The sequence below is a fragment of the Schistocerca piceifrons genome, chromosome 8 (genome assembly GCF_021461385.2).
Source record: "Schistocerca piceifrons isolate TAMUIC-IGC-003096 chromosome 8, iqSchPice1.1, whole genome shotgun sequence".
Classification (NCBI taxonomy): domain Eukaryota; kingdom Metazoa; phylum Arthropoda; class Insecta; order Orthoptera; family Acrididae; genus Schistocerca; species Schistocerca piceifrons.
In genome coordinates, this window is record NC_060145.1 from 374,796,222 (window position 1) to 374,812,169 (window position 15,948).

Sequence of the window (15,948 nt, forward strand, 5' to 3'; positions counted from 1 at the left end):
GTCAGATAAGGAAGAGTCTCCAGTAGATGTAGACAAGACAGCAGACTTTTAACAGGGAACCTGTGGTTTCACAAATAGTAGGAAAAAGAAGGCATGGAAGAGATGTAGGCTATTTGTTACAGGAAGAACTAGGAAATTAGTGACATGTCACAGTTTTTCAAACTAACTGCAAGTCTTGCCTTAGTGCCAGAGGCTTTCCTAAAGGAGAATCGTGTTGTAATAGTCATTGGAGCAGGTAACATACGGACACGAGCCATGGCTGCAGCGTCTAGATTGGCCGGGTAAAGGCAACTTCAGCAACAAGTTACAAATGTAGAGTTCATTAATACTGTGAGGCACAGGAATGGTAAAGCAAAATTGACTGATTTGATAACAAACTCTTTAATGGGGGCCACTGGCCACTAATGGACGTGTAGCTGCAGACACTGGTGTAAGGGCAGCACTGTTTTTAGGGTAAATTCATATTTGAGTATCAAGAGGTATTAAAAGAAGTAAATATGAATGAAAATTTTGAGCCAAATATCTGTTAAGTTAAAAATGAGGTTAAAATACTCGCATTGTATCGAAACATTGAAAATGAAAATAAAGTCTCATGCTTCTTGACGGAACGTAGGGGAACGATGCAGGAGACCCGCACCGCCATATTAGGCAAAGTCCTAATGGAGGTGGTTTGCCGTTGCCTTCCTCCACCCGTAATGATGATGATGAAGACGACACAGCAACACCCAGTCATCTCGGGAGAGGTGAAAATCTCTGGCCCCGCTCGAAATCGAAAGCGGGACCCCGTGCTCGGGAAGCAAGAACGCTGCCGCGAGACCAGGAGCGGCGGGCTATCAAAACATTAGATGGTTAAAAAATAAAGTCAATGAACTTATCATTTGTTTAGATGGATTGCAGCCTGCAAATCATGTAGATGTAAGAATACCTTTATGAGCATTATTTGACAACAGATGTAGGACAGCTGAACACAAAATGAGATCCTCTCCAGGCCATGAAGGCCCAAGGGATGCCTACCGCCCGCCACGTCATCCTCTACCTTGCGGATGCGGTATTGGTGTTTCCACCCGTCCAGTTTTCAGCAGGAATGTCCCCGAATTTAAAGTAACTGTTCAGGATCCGTGGTAAAGGGATTAGGACCACACTTTTACCAGCCTTGTGCAGAACTTACGAATCATGCGTGCGAAGAGAAAGAATGACGTGTGAATTTTCTCCCCAATCATTATAGATGATTCAAAATACACATTGGCCTCTTAAGTTCCGTATTATGGGTAGTTACGTTGCCAGCGTGATTCTACGAGTAGTTCAGTCTGAGCGTTTTAGAATTAGAAAGGCTCGGCGTTCGGAAAAGATGTTTCGCCCTCCCTTTAGTGATGAAGACAGTTCGTTCCAAAGTAGGAAGTGAAAAGATACCGGGTGATCAAAAAGTCAGTATAAATTTGAAAACTTAATAAATCACGGAATAATGTAGATAGAGAGGTAAAAATTGACACACTTACTTGGAACGACATGGCGTTTTATTAGAACCAAAAATGATACAAAGTATTTCTTGACGCGTGAAAGGTCTCTTGCCCGCGTCCTTTAGCGATGATCGTGTGCTCACCCGCCACTTTCTTCATACTTGGCCTGCCAGGTCCCCAGGCCTCAGTCCGTGCGATTATTGGCTGAAGCCACAAGTGTATCGTGATCGACCGACATCTCTAGGGATGCTGAAAGACAACAGCCGACGCCAATGCCTCACCATAACTTCGGACATGCTTTACAGTGCTGTCCTCAACATTATTCCTCGACTACAGCTATTGTTGAGGAATGGTGGTGGACATATGAGCATTTCCTGTAAAGAACAACATCTTTGCTTTGTCTTACTTTGTTATGCTAATTATTGCTATTATGAACAGATGGAGCGCCACCTGCCGGACATATTTTGAACGTTTGTAGTTTTTGGTTCTAATAAAACCCCATGTCATTCCAAGCATGTGTGTCAATTTGTACCTCTATCTACATTATTCCGTGATTTATTCAGTTTTCAAATTTATACTGACTTTTTGATCACCCACTATATTTCTTTCAATAAAGACTTCTTAGAAAACAAATTCGCAGCAAAGTGTATGATTTGCCACGCCGTGTTTTCGATAACATTAAAAAAAAAGGAAAGCTGTAATGGATCACCAAAAGACACAAAAACACATTCTGGCCAACAACAGTGTCATAAAAATAAAAAATTACTATTTTCTGTGTGAAGAAACGTGCGTCTGAAGAAGATGTCATCATACGTGCTGAAATAGTAGCCTTAGCTGTGTCAAATGACAATGTTTTCAGGCAGTAATATTGCATCTAAAACTTCGTGTGGAATAGCTAACACAAAAGCTATTTCCGGAAATATTCTGAGCCCATACAGTCAAGATATACAACAGACATATGCGAGTTTAATAAAGGCTTATATTTTGCTGTGTCCTCAGATGCTTCAAACCGAGGAAATACAAGAACGTTTCCTTATGCAGTTTAGGACTTTACTAGATTTTTATAAAGGCTCCAGAGAAACCCACGAAAACATTTACATGCAATATAGAACAGTACAGAACCTAATAATAGTGGGGTAATGAGGCTCTGACCGCAGTTTTGATATCACATTGTAAGTAGGCTATTTATGTTTTCTTATTGGTAACGCCACGTAGCGCTCTGGCTGTGCTGTGTGCAGTCTGTGGCTAGTTTGCATTGTTGTCTGCCATTGTAGTGTTGGGCAGCGGCAGCTGGATGTGAACAGCGCGTAGCGTTGCGCAGTTGGAGGTGAGCCGCCAGCAGTGGTGGATGTGGGGAGAGAGATGGCGGAGTTTTGTAATTTGCCATGAACTGTTATATATATTATGACTATTAAGGTAAATACATTGTTTGTTCTCTATTAATATCTTTCATTTGCTAACTATCCCTATCAGTAGTTAGTGCCTTCCGTAGTTTGAATCTTTTGTTTAGCTGGCAGTAGTGGCGCTCGCTGTATTGCAGTAGTTCGAGTGATGAAGATTTTTGTGAGGTAAGTGATTTCTGAAAGGTATAGTTTAATGTTAGTCAGGGCCATTCTTTTGTAGGGATTGCGTTGCGCTAAAAAATATTGTGTGTCAGGTTAAGCACAGTCTTGTACAATTTTTCTAAGGGGACGTTTCAACATTAGTATGCAAAATAATTAAACTGATCAATTAATTACTCATCCCACACACCACTGGATTACGTCATGGGTTTTACCCAGCTGACTGGTGGGTCCGCACCTCCTCACCCCCGCCCCCCTCCCCGCGCCATATTGGCGAGAATTTCAGATATTAGTGTGGCAGTTTTTGTGTATCATCAACATCGACAAGTGCTATGAATATGGATGATACGATTCTGTGGTCTGAATTCACTGTTTTTTCTTTCTTTTTTTTTAGCAGTTGCATTTATTTTATTTTGTAAATGATACTGACAGTATTATACACATGTATAATGCATTATTCAAACTACAACTTCTCCCAGATAATTATTTTGTTCAAATTGCACAAGAATTCCACCTGACGTAGTGTAATAATGTTGACTGTAAGCTGTGTTCATATCACTAAAATTACAGATCGTACATCAGAGCTTTGATGACTTTTTTTTGTCTTCGATGGATTTAATTATTCTTAGCAAGTTGATCCTGAAAAGGAACCACAGAATACCACCCGCACACAACACTGACGTATGCTACCAGAAATATTTTTCTCCGTGATTCGTGCGTAGTTTAATTTTGACCACATACATCAGCAATGAAATCTTGTTCAACAATAAATTCCATCAGCACTGTTCTTAAAAAATGCAGTCTGATTCGATTAATTTTTTCTTTTATAAATAGAGTTCAGTACCACCGGTGCATATTTATTTCTTACGCATCGGAATATTGAAACTTTGCAGTTTCAAGTAATTTAAATTTGCCGCTGTAATAAAAGTTAAGATGGCGGCCAACAAAAGATAGAGGATGTCCTTTTCAATTAAGATTTTCCTTTTACCAATAAATCATTTAAATTTATGCCACCAATAAAAAAATTATTAAATTGTTTTGAAAATTAGTTTAACGCAAACCTATGCTATTTTCAACTAGAAGTACAGACGAAGTTGCTATATAATCGCAACTAACAATGGCTGCGCTTCTTGCAGCTATGATAAAACACTTAATACAAAATTATAATTAAAAGAGGAAGTGAATTTTCAACAATTAATCATAAATAGTTTTAACGCATTTGGCTCTATTTGTTTTACCAGCAAATGAACATAAAAGTACAATAATTTTACATTAAATGTTTTTCATTTAGCAGACCTCAAATCGATTCGCGTCTTGCGACGGCGATGTACATCAGAAAAAGGCGACAAAAGGGTACAAAACAAAAGAAAAGAATGACATAGATTAACAGAGAATGTGAGACAAATATTGTCTCTGTTTTACATAATTATCATCTTTTTAAGAAATAATTACATAATTGAATGAATATTATCTACACGTTCATATTCCACTCGTAATAAAAAAATATATATATCGTGGATGTTATATTGCCCCTTGGGCTGATAAAAGAATAGTTTATTCACCATATTTATTTCCCATCACCCTTTTTTTTATCAGTCCACATAATCCACGAAGATTCATTGTTTTTAATGTCTGAATGTTTGAATTCATTGTAACTTGTCACAGAAAATTGTATTTGAATTGAGCAATAAAAAAAAAAAATCTCCGTGACTGTATTGCGTCGGAAATTGCTTCGGATACTTCCCGGATTATCTTATTTCCCCACCCCCCCACCCCATTCGGGCTGGCTGGAATCGGAAAACCGGGATCAAAACCGTCGAAGGGGCTTCAAGACAATACATTCACCTACTATTTACAGTCAGGTTTGACATAGTTGAGATTGTACAAATTGGAACACGAATTTATGTTTCTGTCGTATGTGCGAAATACATTGAAGTTTTATAAATTTTTTAACAGTTTTAATATATTTCTTGTGTATGATAAAAATTTCTTCTACGTCGACCCGTCGGGGTAGTGACTGACGCCGGTCCGCCCCTGGCCGCGTCGGCGTAGCGTCAACTGACGTCGGCTGCGTCGTGATTGCTATCTGCTGCCGGCCGGAACTACCCCTGCAGCAGCTCTGGATTCTCTTGTGCCTCGTCATTCAGTTCAAGACGGGTGCATGAAATGTCAAAATACATGTGTCAGTGACAAGATACACACTCTTACCATCCTGTGGAGAAAATTTGTTAGTGTCCATATCACTCGCATTCACACAGAAGGAATTAATTTTGTCCTGTATCTTGACACTGTTCAATATAATGTAATGATTCATTTAGGAATTCATCACAGTATGCACATTTCAATCACGGCACTGTTAATCACACACGTGTCCGTAGCGTGCTTTGTGTATACTCGGAGAATGTGGTTAACACTTTCTCTCTCGCGACGCGCTGCGAAGGCAACGTTGCATTGTTTTTGTGCGGCGCGGCTGGCTCTACAGTCAGTCACATAATATTTTACCCGCAAAGACGCTTCGAATCGAATTATTAGAGGTCACGAGTTCCTTTTAACTGCTAATATTGGCTCTGACTCTGAGCACTATGGGACTTAACATCTGAGGTCATCAGTCCCCTAGAACTTAGAACTACTTAAACTTAACTAACCTAACGACATCACTAACATCCATGCCCAAGGCAGGAGTCGAACCTGCGACCGTAGCGGTCCCGCGGTTCCAGACTGTAGCGCCTAGACCGCTCGGCCACACCGGCCGGCTGCTAATATTGGCAACAGAACTTAACGTCCATAGCGTTGCTGTTACCAACATGAGTGTTCTTGAGGTTTCTTGTAAGACACAGACCAAGTTTCTGAATGCTGTGAGTACATGTCACAGTACTTACAGTCTATATGCGTACGACATCTTTCATGAAAAGAGGTCTGGTACATTTGCACATATTTTCGCATTACATTGACTGAATAAAAAGATCAAAATTTTATCCAGTTATGTAAACATCATACAGTATAAAACTTTAGGAATCTGCTACATTGTTGTGATCATTATATCATTCTCGAACAATCGAGATAACAGTACATTTCCATGTTCATGGCAAATACTCATATTTTATCATTTCTTGGGACAGAGATCCATGTTTGACTTCTTTTAACCGGAATGTCCCTGATAAGTCATTTTATATGAGTTCATATTGAAATGTGTACATTAATTAGTACACAGGTACTATTCGAGAGGTGGCTGACAGGATCACACAGCTCACACATGACAACACTCGTTGCATGTATGGGACTATATGACTCAATCTCATTCAAAACGTTTTATACATTTCATTGATATGCACGCTACAAAAAAATAATAAAATTTATTATATCCAATACAATAATATTTAAGTGAACTTTTATGAAGATACTGATTTCTTTTATTAGAATGTGTTCATCACGGAGATTCTTTACTCCTTGCACAAATAATTCAAGAATATTATATTGTGACAATTGACGTGTAAATCTACAAACTAACAAACATATAATATCACTGCATTACTAAAACTAAGCATCACATTTATTAATGTTCGGTACATTAGCACCGCTTATTATTTGGTTGGTTGGTTTGGTTGTTTGGAGGAAGAGACCAAACATCGAGGTCATCGGTCTCATCGGTTTAGGGAAGGACGGGGAAGGAAGTCGGCTGTGCTCTTTCAGAGGAACCATCCCGGCATTTGCCTGGAGCGATTTAGGGAAATCACGGAAAACCTAAATCAGGATGGCCGGACGCGGGACTGAACCGTCGTTCATCCGAATGCGAGTCCAGTGTGCTAACCACTGCGCCACCTCGCTTGGTCACCTCTTATTAGTCCTTTCTAAATACAAACATTTTATTGCAAATATTTTTCATGTCTTTATGGCAATATAGCCCCTAGTCCAGGGAACCGAGTAAGCTGCTCTACAATAGGTCTTGTGCGAGAATACATTCATTTTATACTGATAATCTTTTATGATACCAGGGTGTTCAGCGAATACTTCATGATATTCAGACAACAGTATGGTCAATTGCTTAGCCTCAGAAGTATTAATGCAAGTTGTCTCCTTTATTTTTTCTTGTATTGTTGCCACGATGTCATTCGCATCGCTGGGTACATCGTTATTTCGGTTTTGACTACGTATCTGCGGGTGCTCTTGGTTCAACATTAACATCTTCTGTTTACTGACAGAAAGGTGTACCTTTTGCATTAATGGAAGCATTGCACCGAACTCCCGATTCAACATCAAAGTTATCGGTCGCTGTTGGTGATTAAGATCACACGTTCCCCGGGCGGGATTAATTATACCTTCTTTTTCCCGAAGGAACTCAAGTCCAAGTAGCACTGGTACGGATAAGTTATCTATGAATAGAAACGTGCATGTCAAGTGATCATTTCCTAAGATAACTTCCGCCTGTGTCTGGAATTTTATGGTTTGTGACTTATTTCCCAATGCTCCAATAACCTTGCAATTTGCGACGGGTAAGTTTGGTAATTTTCCTAGTTGCGAAACCTTCTTGAAAAATTGCGTATTCATTACGGATACATTTGCACCTGTATCGAGCAGAATTGTAGTTGGTATCCCATTTATACTCCCGGTGACACTTGTTTGAATTATTTCCTTTTCTACTTTATCAGAAATAACAGGTTCTTGATATAGCTCATCTTCTAATTTATTTCCATCCTGATATCGAATCATGTTTATATAGTGCTTCTTCGACCTATTGCCTTCCTTGTTGCCCTCGGTCGCCTGGCGAAGGCCTACAGCGACCGCAATTAGTTTGTCGGCTTCTGTGAATTTTGTTTGGTATCAGAAGGTACTTCTGTTATTTTCACATTTTGTGAATTTTCTGTTGCAGTTGGAGGTGGCCTGCTTGTACCCCACCACGGTGGATATTGGCTGTTTGACATCGGAATAGCTTGGACATAGTTTACCGGCTGGCCTGTATTAAAAGAACCTTGCGACGGCTGCCAATGGCTTGGTCGTGGTTGCCGCCAATACTCGTTATCTCCGTGCATATTCTTTGGCTTATCTTTGTACGGACTGTTTGGTCTGTGGTCATTCCGTCTTTTTCGGTTATTAATGTCACTATGAAAATTTGAATTCTAATTGTGATGCTGCCTTGGAATACCATTCGGCTGTTGGTATTCTTCTGCTTTCCTATAATCCTTGTTATTATTATCGTTGTGACCACAGTCTTGTTTGTATTGGTTTCTATTACTGTTATTGTTGTAATTGCTGTTCCCATAATATTTATTTTTATTTTGTTTGGGACTAGTTTCGCCCCTATTTACCTTGTTTGAATTCCACGAATTCTTTCCGTTCGGACTGTTTGTATTGCTGGTGACATCAGAAGTTTTTCTGGCGTCCTCCTGCATAAGATACAAGGAATCGATTACAGACAGAAATTCTTTTAAGTCGGTGTCTGTAACATTGAACAGTTTCTCTCTAATGTGGATTGGTAGTCTGGCTTTTAGTACTCGCAACAAATCTCTAGTGGTAACTGGCTCATCCCAGTATTTGGTCATGTTAACATATTTTTCAAAATACTTCCATAATGAACCTGATTTCGGATTATAGACTTCGGCATTGTATATTATTTTACGAAGTCGCTCTTGAATAGACGCCGATCAAAATTGATCTAAAAACGCCTTTTCAAGTCGTGAAAGGTTTTACAAGTTTCTGCGACATTTAATGCCCATAGTGACGCATCACCAGAGATATGTGATACCACAAATTGTATATTTTGTTCTTCTGACCATAATTTTGGAAGAACACTTCTGAAATTATGGATAAATACAACAGGGTGTACGTTTATTTTGCTTTCTTCATTGAAGATATGAAACTGCCGATGCTTGATAAGACTCTCTTCATGCATCACAGTTGTTAGTTGCATTGAACTGCTATCATTTGCAGGTGTTGCATTTACCTTTTTACAAGTACACACTGTTTCGTTATCATGATTGTTTCTTGTTGCCACGCGTTGCTGCGGCAAAATCATTTGATTACCAAAGTCTGGTTTTCTTTGCGGCACAACAAGATTCGGTGTAGAATGTTCTGTGTACGTTTGCCTGTCAGCATCAGTGTTGTTATTGCAGCATACTGGCAGATTTTGTGGGTTACGGTTTTCAGGATACATCGCTCTGGCTATCTAGGTTTTGACTTGCCTATGAAATTTCGGAAGGAATATCTTCCTGCAATGTTTCGACAGCTGTGGCTAGAACTTTGAATCTATTTTCAAGTTTACCCACATCAGTTTGAAGGCTGCTAACGTGAACTGGAATTTTCAGTAATGGTTCGACCGTGGATTTCACTGCATCGATCTCTTGTTTCACATGATTAGTAATTGCACTATCCCGTTCGTTTAAAGTGTGATTGATCTGGCGGACAATTTCCTCATCTCTTTTAAGAAATATGTTGTTGATATTTTCAACTAATTTCCTTTCCCTTTCTTGGTCTTTAATTTCTTGTTCCTGTCTCTCTCTTGCCCTTTCTTCCCTTTGCTGGGTAGTAAATTTTTCGAATAATGCTGTTAACATATCCTGTAATGGCATAGCTTGTGCGTTGTGCACTTGTGCCCCTGGGTCGGTACAAATAGTGTCTCTATTTTCTAACTGATTGACTGGTGGAGTGCCAGTTTGCTTCGGCAGCTTTTCAGTCTCCCTACCTGTCGGAACATCATCTACAAAATTGTCATCGGTAATTAAATTCTCTGATAATGACTGAGTAGGAGTGTGAACAGACTGTTCTACAGGAGGATCTGATATGATTTCTGCCCCCATATCCTCACTAGGTTTAACCAGTTTCCTTGGCCTAACCATTTTATACACAACATAACGCAACAAGTCTGTATATATCACTGACACATATACATCAACACATTATAATGTTATAACTAACACACACACATATATACAGGGCTATTACAAATGGTTGAAGCGATTTCATAAATTCACTGTAGCTCCATTCATTGACATATGGTCACGACACACTACAGATACGTAGAAAAACTCATAAAGTTTTGTTCGGCTGAAGCCGCACTTCAGGTTTCTGCCGCCAGAACGCTCGAGAGCGCAGTGAGACAAAATGGCGACAGGAGCCGAGAAAACGTATGTCGTGCTTGAAATGCCCTCACATCAGTCAGTCATAACAGTGCAACGACATTTCAGGACGAAGTTCAACAAAGATCCACCAACTGCTAGCTCCATTCGGCGATGGTATGCGTAGTTTAAAGCTTCTGGATGCCTCTGTAAGGGGAAATCAACGGGTCGGCCTGCAGTGAGCGAAGAAACGGTTGAACGCGTGCGGGCAAGTTTCACGCGTAGCCCGCGGAAGTCGACGAATAAAGCAAGCAGGGAGCTAAACATACCACAGCCGACGGTTTGGAAAATCTTAGGGGAAAGGCTAAAGCAGAAGCTTTACCGTTTACAATTGCTACAATCCCTGACACCCGATGACAAAGTCAAACGCTTTGAATTTTCGGCGCGGTTGCAACAGCTCATGGAAGAGGATGCGTTCAGTGCGAAACTTGTTTTCAGTGATGAAGCAACATTTTTTCTTAATGGTGAAGTGAACAGGCACAATTTGCGAATGTGGGTGGTAGAGAATCCTCACGCATTCGTGCAGCAAATTCGCAATTCACCAAAAGTTAACGGTTTTGTGCAATCTCACGGTTTAAAGTTTACGGCCCCTTTTTCTTCTGCGAAAAAAACGTTACGGGACACGTGTATCTGGACATGCTGGAAAATTGGCTCATGCCACAACTGGAGACCGACAGCGCCGACTTCATCTTTCAACAGGATGGTGCTCCACCGCACTTCCATCATGATGTTCGGCATTTCTTAAACAGGAGATTGGAAAACCGATGGATCGGTCGTGGTGGAGATCATGATCAGCAATTCATGTCATGGCCCCCACGCTCTCCCGACTTAGCCCCATGCGATTTCTTTCTGTGGGGTTATGTGAAAGATTCAGTATTTAAACCTCCTCTACCAAGAAACGTGCCAGAACTGCGAGCTCGCATCAACGATGCCTTCGAACTCATTGATGGGGACATGCTGCGCCGAGTGTGGGAGGAACTTGATTATCGGCTTGATGTCTGCCGAATCACTAAAGGGGCACATATCGAACATTTGTGAATGCCAAAAAAAACTTTTTGAGTTTTTGTATGTGTGTGCAAAGCATTGTGAAAATATCTCAAATAATAAAGTGATTGTAGAGCTGTGAAATCGCTTCAATCATTTGTAATAACCCTGTATATATTAATACTGAAAACTCTTTAGATCTGTGTAGAGAATCATTTGCAATTTTTTTTTTTTTTTTTTTTTTTTGCATTTAGTAGTAACTTTCTCGCGGCCGCTTTATTGGATCTGTACTAATTATGGCTGCTGGTGTTGAATCTCAATTCAATGCAACGAATGTTGCGCATGTGCAACTGCCAAATCACACCAATCAAAAATGGATCCCTGTTCCTACCATTGTACTACCCTGAAGTGGTTAGCAGTGCTCTATTTGATTCATCCATCGCACCAGCTCTAGTATTAGTAGTAACAGCAAGTCGGTGGACAGGTGTTAATGTTCGTGAAAAACAATACATACAAATAATTAATAAGTTGTTGTGGCAATTTATACCTGTAATAAATTACAATTTTTTTGTATGTTATTGTTTCATTTAATGAACAAATGTGCATTAGTGGTCTCTGTTCGGGCAACAGTGTGGCGGTTTTTTTGCATCATCAAGATCGACAAGTGCAATGAATATGGATGATACGATACTCTGTGGTTTGAATTCACTGTTTTTTTTTTAGCAGTTGCACTGATTTTATTTTGTAAATGATACTGACAGTATTCTACACATGTATAATGCATTATTCAAACTACAACTTCTCCCAGATAATTATTTTGTTCAAATTGCACAAGAATTCCACTTGACTGTAAGCTGTGTTCATATCACTAAAATTACAGATCGTACATCAGAGCTTTGATAACTTTTTTTTGTCTTCGATGGATTTAATTATTCTTAGCAAGTTGATCCTGAAAAAGAACCACAGAATACCACCCGCACACAACACTGACGTATGCTACCAGAAATATTTTTCTCCATGATTCGTGCGTAGTTTAATTTTGGCCACATACATCAGCAATGAAATCTTGTTCAACAATAAATACCATCAGCACTGTTCTTAAAAAATGCAGTCTGATTCGATTAATTTTTTCTTTTATAAATAGATTTCAGTACCACCGGTGCATATTTATTTCTTACACATCGGAATATTGAAAGTTTGCAGTTGCAAGTAATTTAAATTTGCCGTTGTAATAAAAGTTAAGATGGCGGTCAACAAAAGATAGAGGATGTCCTTTTCAATTAAGATTTTCCTTTTACCAATAAATCATTTAAATTTATGCCACCAATAAAAAAATTATTAAATTGTTTTGAAAATTAGTTTAACACAAACCTATGCTATTTTCAACTAGAAGTACAGACGAAGTTGCTATATAATCGCAACTAACAATGGCTGCGCTTCTTGCAGCTATGATAAAAAAATTAATACAAAATTATAATTAAAAGAGGAAGTGAATTTTCAATAATTAATCATAAATAGTTTTAACACATTTGGCTCTATTTGTTTTACCAGCAAATGAACATAAAAGTACAATAATCTTACATTAAATGTTTTTCATTTAACAGACCTCAAATCGATTCGCGTCTTGCGTCGGCGATGTACATCAGAAAAAGGCGACAAACGGGTACAAAACAAAAGAAAAGAATGACATAGAATAACAAAGAATGTGAGACAAATATTGTCTCTGTTTTACATAATTATCATCTTTTTAAGAAATAATTACATAATTGAATGAACATTATCCACATGTTCATATTCCATTCGATATATATATCGTGGATGTTATATTGGCGAGAAATTAAAAAATATGGCGGGTATTTCTTTGTCCCAGGGCTGTGCTGGTGTCACATTCCCACCCCCTCTGCCAGAAATTGGTAGGAAATTCAATTTTTGGTGGGAATATTTTTCTCCACTCACAAGACCAGTATTGGTGGGAGACGTTCAGTACATGCTGAGCTGTCATTGTGGGAACATCGCGATGTGTTCAATCAATGAGATGAATTTGAAGGACAGAGCAGCTTTCTGTAGCCGCAATACATGTACACATTCGAGGGAGCACTGTAGCGACAGTTCACTACATGGGGGATGGAAGATTATGATAATGGAAGAGTGTAGAAGAAAGAAGAATTCGGTTCGGTAGATTGCGGCATTGCCGTGGGATGGAGCCAAGATGCATGTTACAACCATACGTATGATCAAACTGCCAAGATATTTCACATGAAGTATTCACTCTTCCAAAACGGAAGAGGTGGGTAGTTGATGCTTCAGAGTAAGCACATTCGTATATGTAGTGTATACCATTGAAGATCATCAAGTGCACATTTCCATCCATTTTTCCCTCCACCAGCCCATCCTCTCATCCCATTACTACTCGCTCGCCGTCCTCCTTGCTGTGCAGAAAGTGGTCTTTCGAAGAGCTGCTGGTATCTGACCAGGAGGAGTTTAATATCCATGTTGCCTGTTACCATACAGCTGAGGACTGCGCCCATAGCCTCATAGGTGCAGAATGGAAAGATGATATATAGTGGATGAGTGCATGAAGAAGAAGAGGAATACCGTCCAGCAGATAATGGCTATGCAGGAGAATGGGATCAAGCCACACTCTGCAAGTCATGTAGACTGGCGATGTTGTGACTGCTTGCGATTTCTGAAATTTCCAGCCGGTTTTCCGATCCACAGGATCAAGCATCTGGTCTAGTTCACAACTGTGCCACCAGAGACGCTTGAAATTGGCAGTAGCCAACAGGAACGCAGCACCTGATCACATTGCAGATATAAGGCTCAGCTGTGCAGCCTCAGTTTCAGTCATTCAGGCAGCATGAAGCGCTAGCTGAGATCGTCCAGTGTTGTCCAGCTGCAGCAGCAGCAGAATAGGAAGAAACCACAGAAGAGTAAGTACCCAAGTCTATGTTTACTGTCATTGTGAGAAAGATGAAGTCTTTGTGCAGCTGTCATTACTTGTAACGGTTTTTCTTCTTGGTTCATCAGTGGATGCAGCAGCCTGTAGCCTGTCTGGACATGCAACAGTGACATGTACCAGCCTGTCGGGACTTGCAGTGGTGGCAACATCTGGCACCTCGGGACCACCAGCAGCAGCAGCGGCACTCTGGGATCCTGTTGCGCACCTGGTCATCTTGCTGGAGCAGGACAATGTGCTTTTACTATCGTTTGAAGACACTCAGCCAGTCCCTGACCCGTAGAAGTGCACTTGGGGACCTAACCAGCATGATGCAGGTCAGCATTGAACCGCACCATACACGTCATAGCAGAATATTCCAGTGATACTGGGTAGACAAAGCGTCGATGTAGTGGGTGAGGAGATACCAACTACCCCTTGTGTACCACTACTGTTCGCTTCAATGTATACATTAACCGCTAGTGGTTCGAAGCCGTTTACATTTTGGTTTGGTGTAGACGCATTGTTGTGATACAGATCGAGAATGCAGTTAAAATGTTAAAGTGCGGTTTACGAAGGTGGAATGGGATGAGGTTTGTCGTGCAAAAGCTTACGTCAAGTAGCTGTTGACCACCGAGCATCATCTGGACATTTACTGTGCTGCTCTAAATCCGGCCATTACAACAGAGAACGATGACTCTGCACTTCATGTGAAATCAGGTGACACGTCCATTTATCTACAGCACTCCACCGTTACAAACTTGTTCTTTCTACAGATTGTTGCCATTCATTGTGTTGGAAAGACTGAACGAATCGCTACCTTGTGTTAAAGCTGTGTTTTGGGACATTGCAAAGTATCTCCATATGAACAGTGTGCATGAAGACGACTCAATATGGTGTCAACGGAAACTGGTGTACTGCCAATAAGTTTGAGAGAAATACATGCTGAATTACTTACAAGAAGGTTTTATTTTCTATTTTCTGTACTGGTGTTAAGTTAAAGGAAGAACCTGTTGGTGTAGTGCACCCCATGTATGATTAGTGAATTAAAATGTTTGTAACCGTTATGTATTTTATTTCTTACCTCTCGTTATATTGCAAGTACAGAAGCTATTGCTACCAGTATTTTCACTGCAATCATGTAACAGTAGAAAATTATGTTATATAACTAAATTCTCTGTAAGCCAGTGTCTGACATAGCCAGTATCATGGTAGGGCACAGTGATAATTATTTTCTACAAAAACCCATTGCACACCAGTACCTGACCTAGTCGGTATCATGGCAGAGTGGTGAAGCATGAGGACCTTGCTGTAAGTGACTGGAGCCGTGGCAGCATGCAAGAAGACCAGAAGAAGTATCCAGACAACATACATGCAATAATTGTAGGTCCATCCAACCGTATGACAAAACACATGTTCTCATGCTGCTGCTAACACATCTGGAGCATGTGTATGTATTTTCAAAAACACTATTTCAGCCCAAATACCGGCTATTACAAGAGACACTGAAGGGTGTAGATGATGTAACATACACGATATTCAGTGAGAGCAGTGATATCCCTCCACTGGAAAAAGTTCATATTTGACGATGTTGCTGAGAAAAACCAAGATCAAATTTGACACTATATCTGTTTTGGTCGCCATATAGCTGTTCATGTATTATATCTAAATCTATCTATATCCGGATCCCGCACCAGCTACTGCCCAGTCAGGTTGCTGACGAATCCTCTCCATTGGGCTCGGTCCTCCAACCACTTTTCCTCCTCCACTTGCTGCCAGGTCACAACTCTCCTTTCCACAGATATTCTCACTCCCGTTTTCCATTGTGTTCTTGCGCGCCCTCTAGGTCTTTTTCCATCCGTCTTTAGATCTTCCATAATTTTAGGGAGTCTCTGCCCACG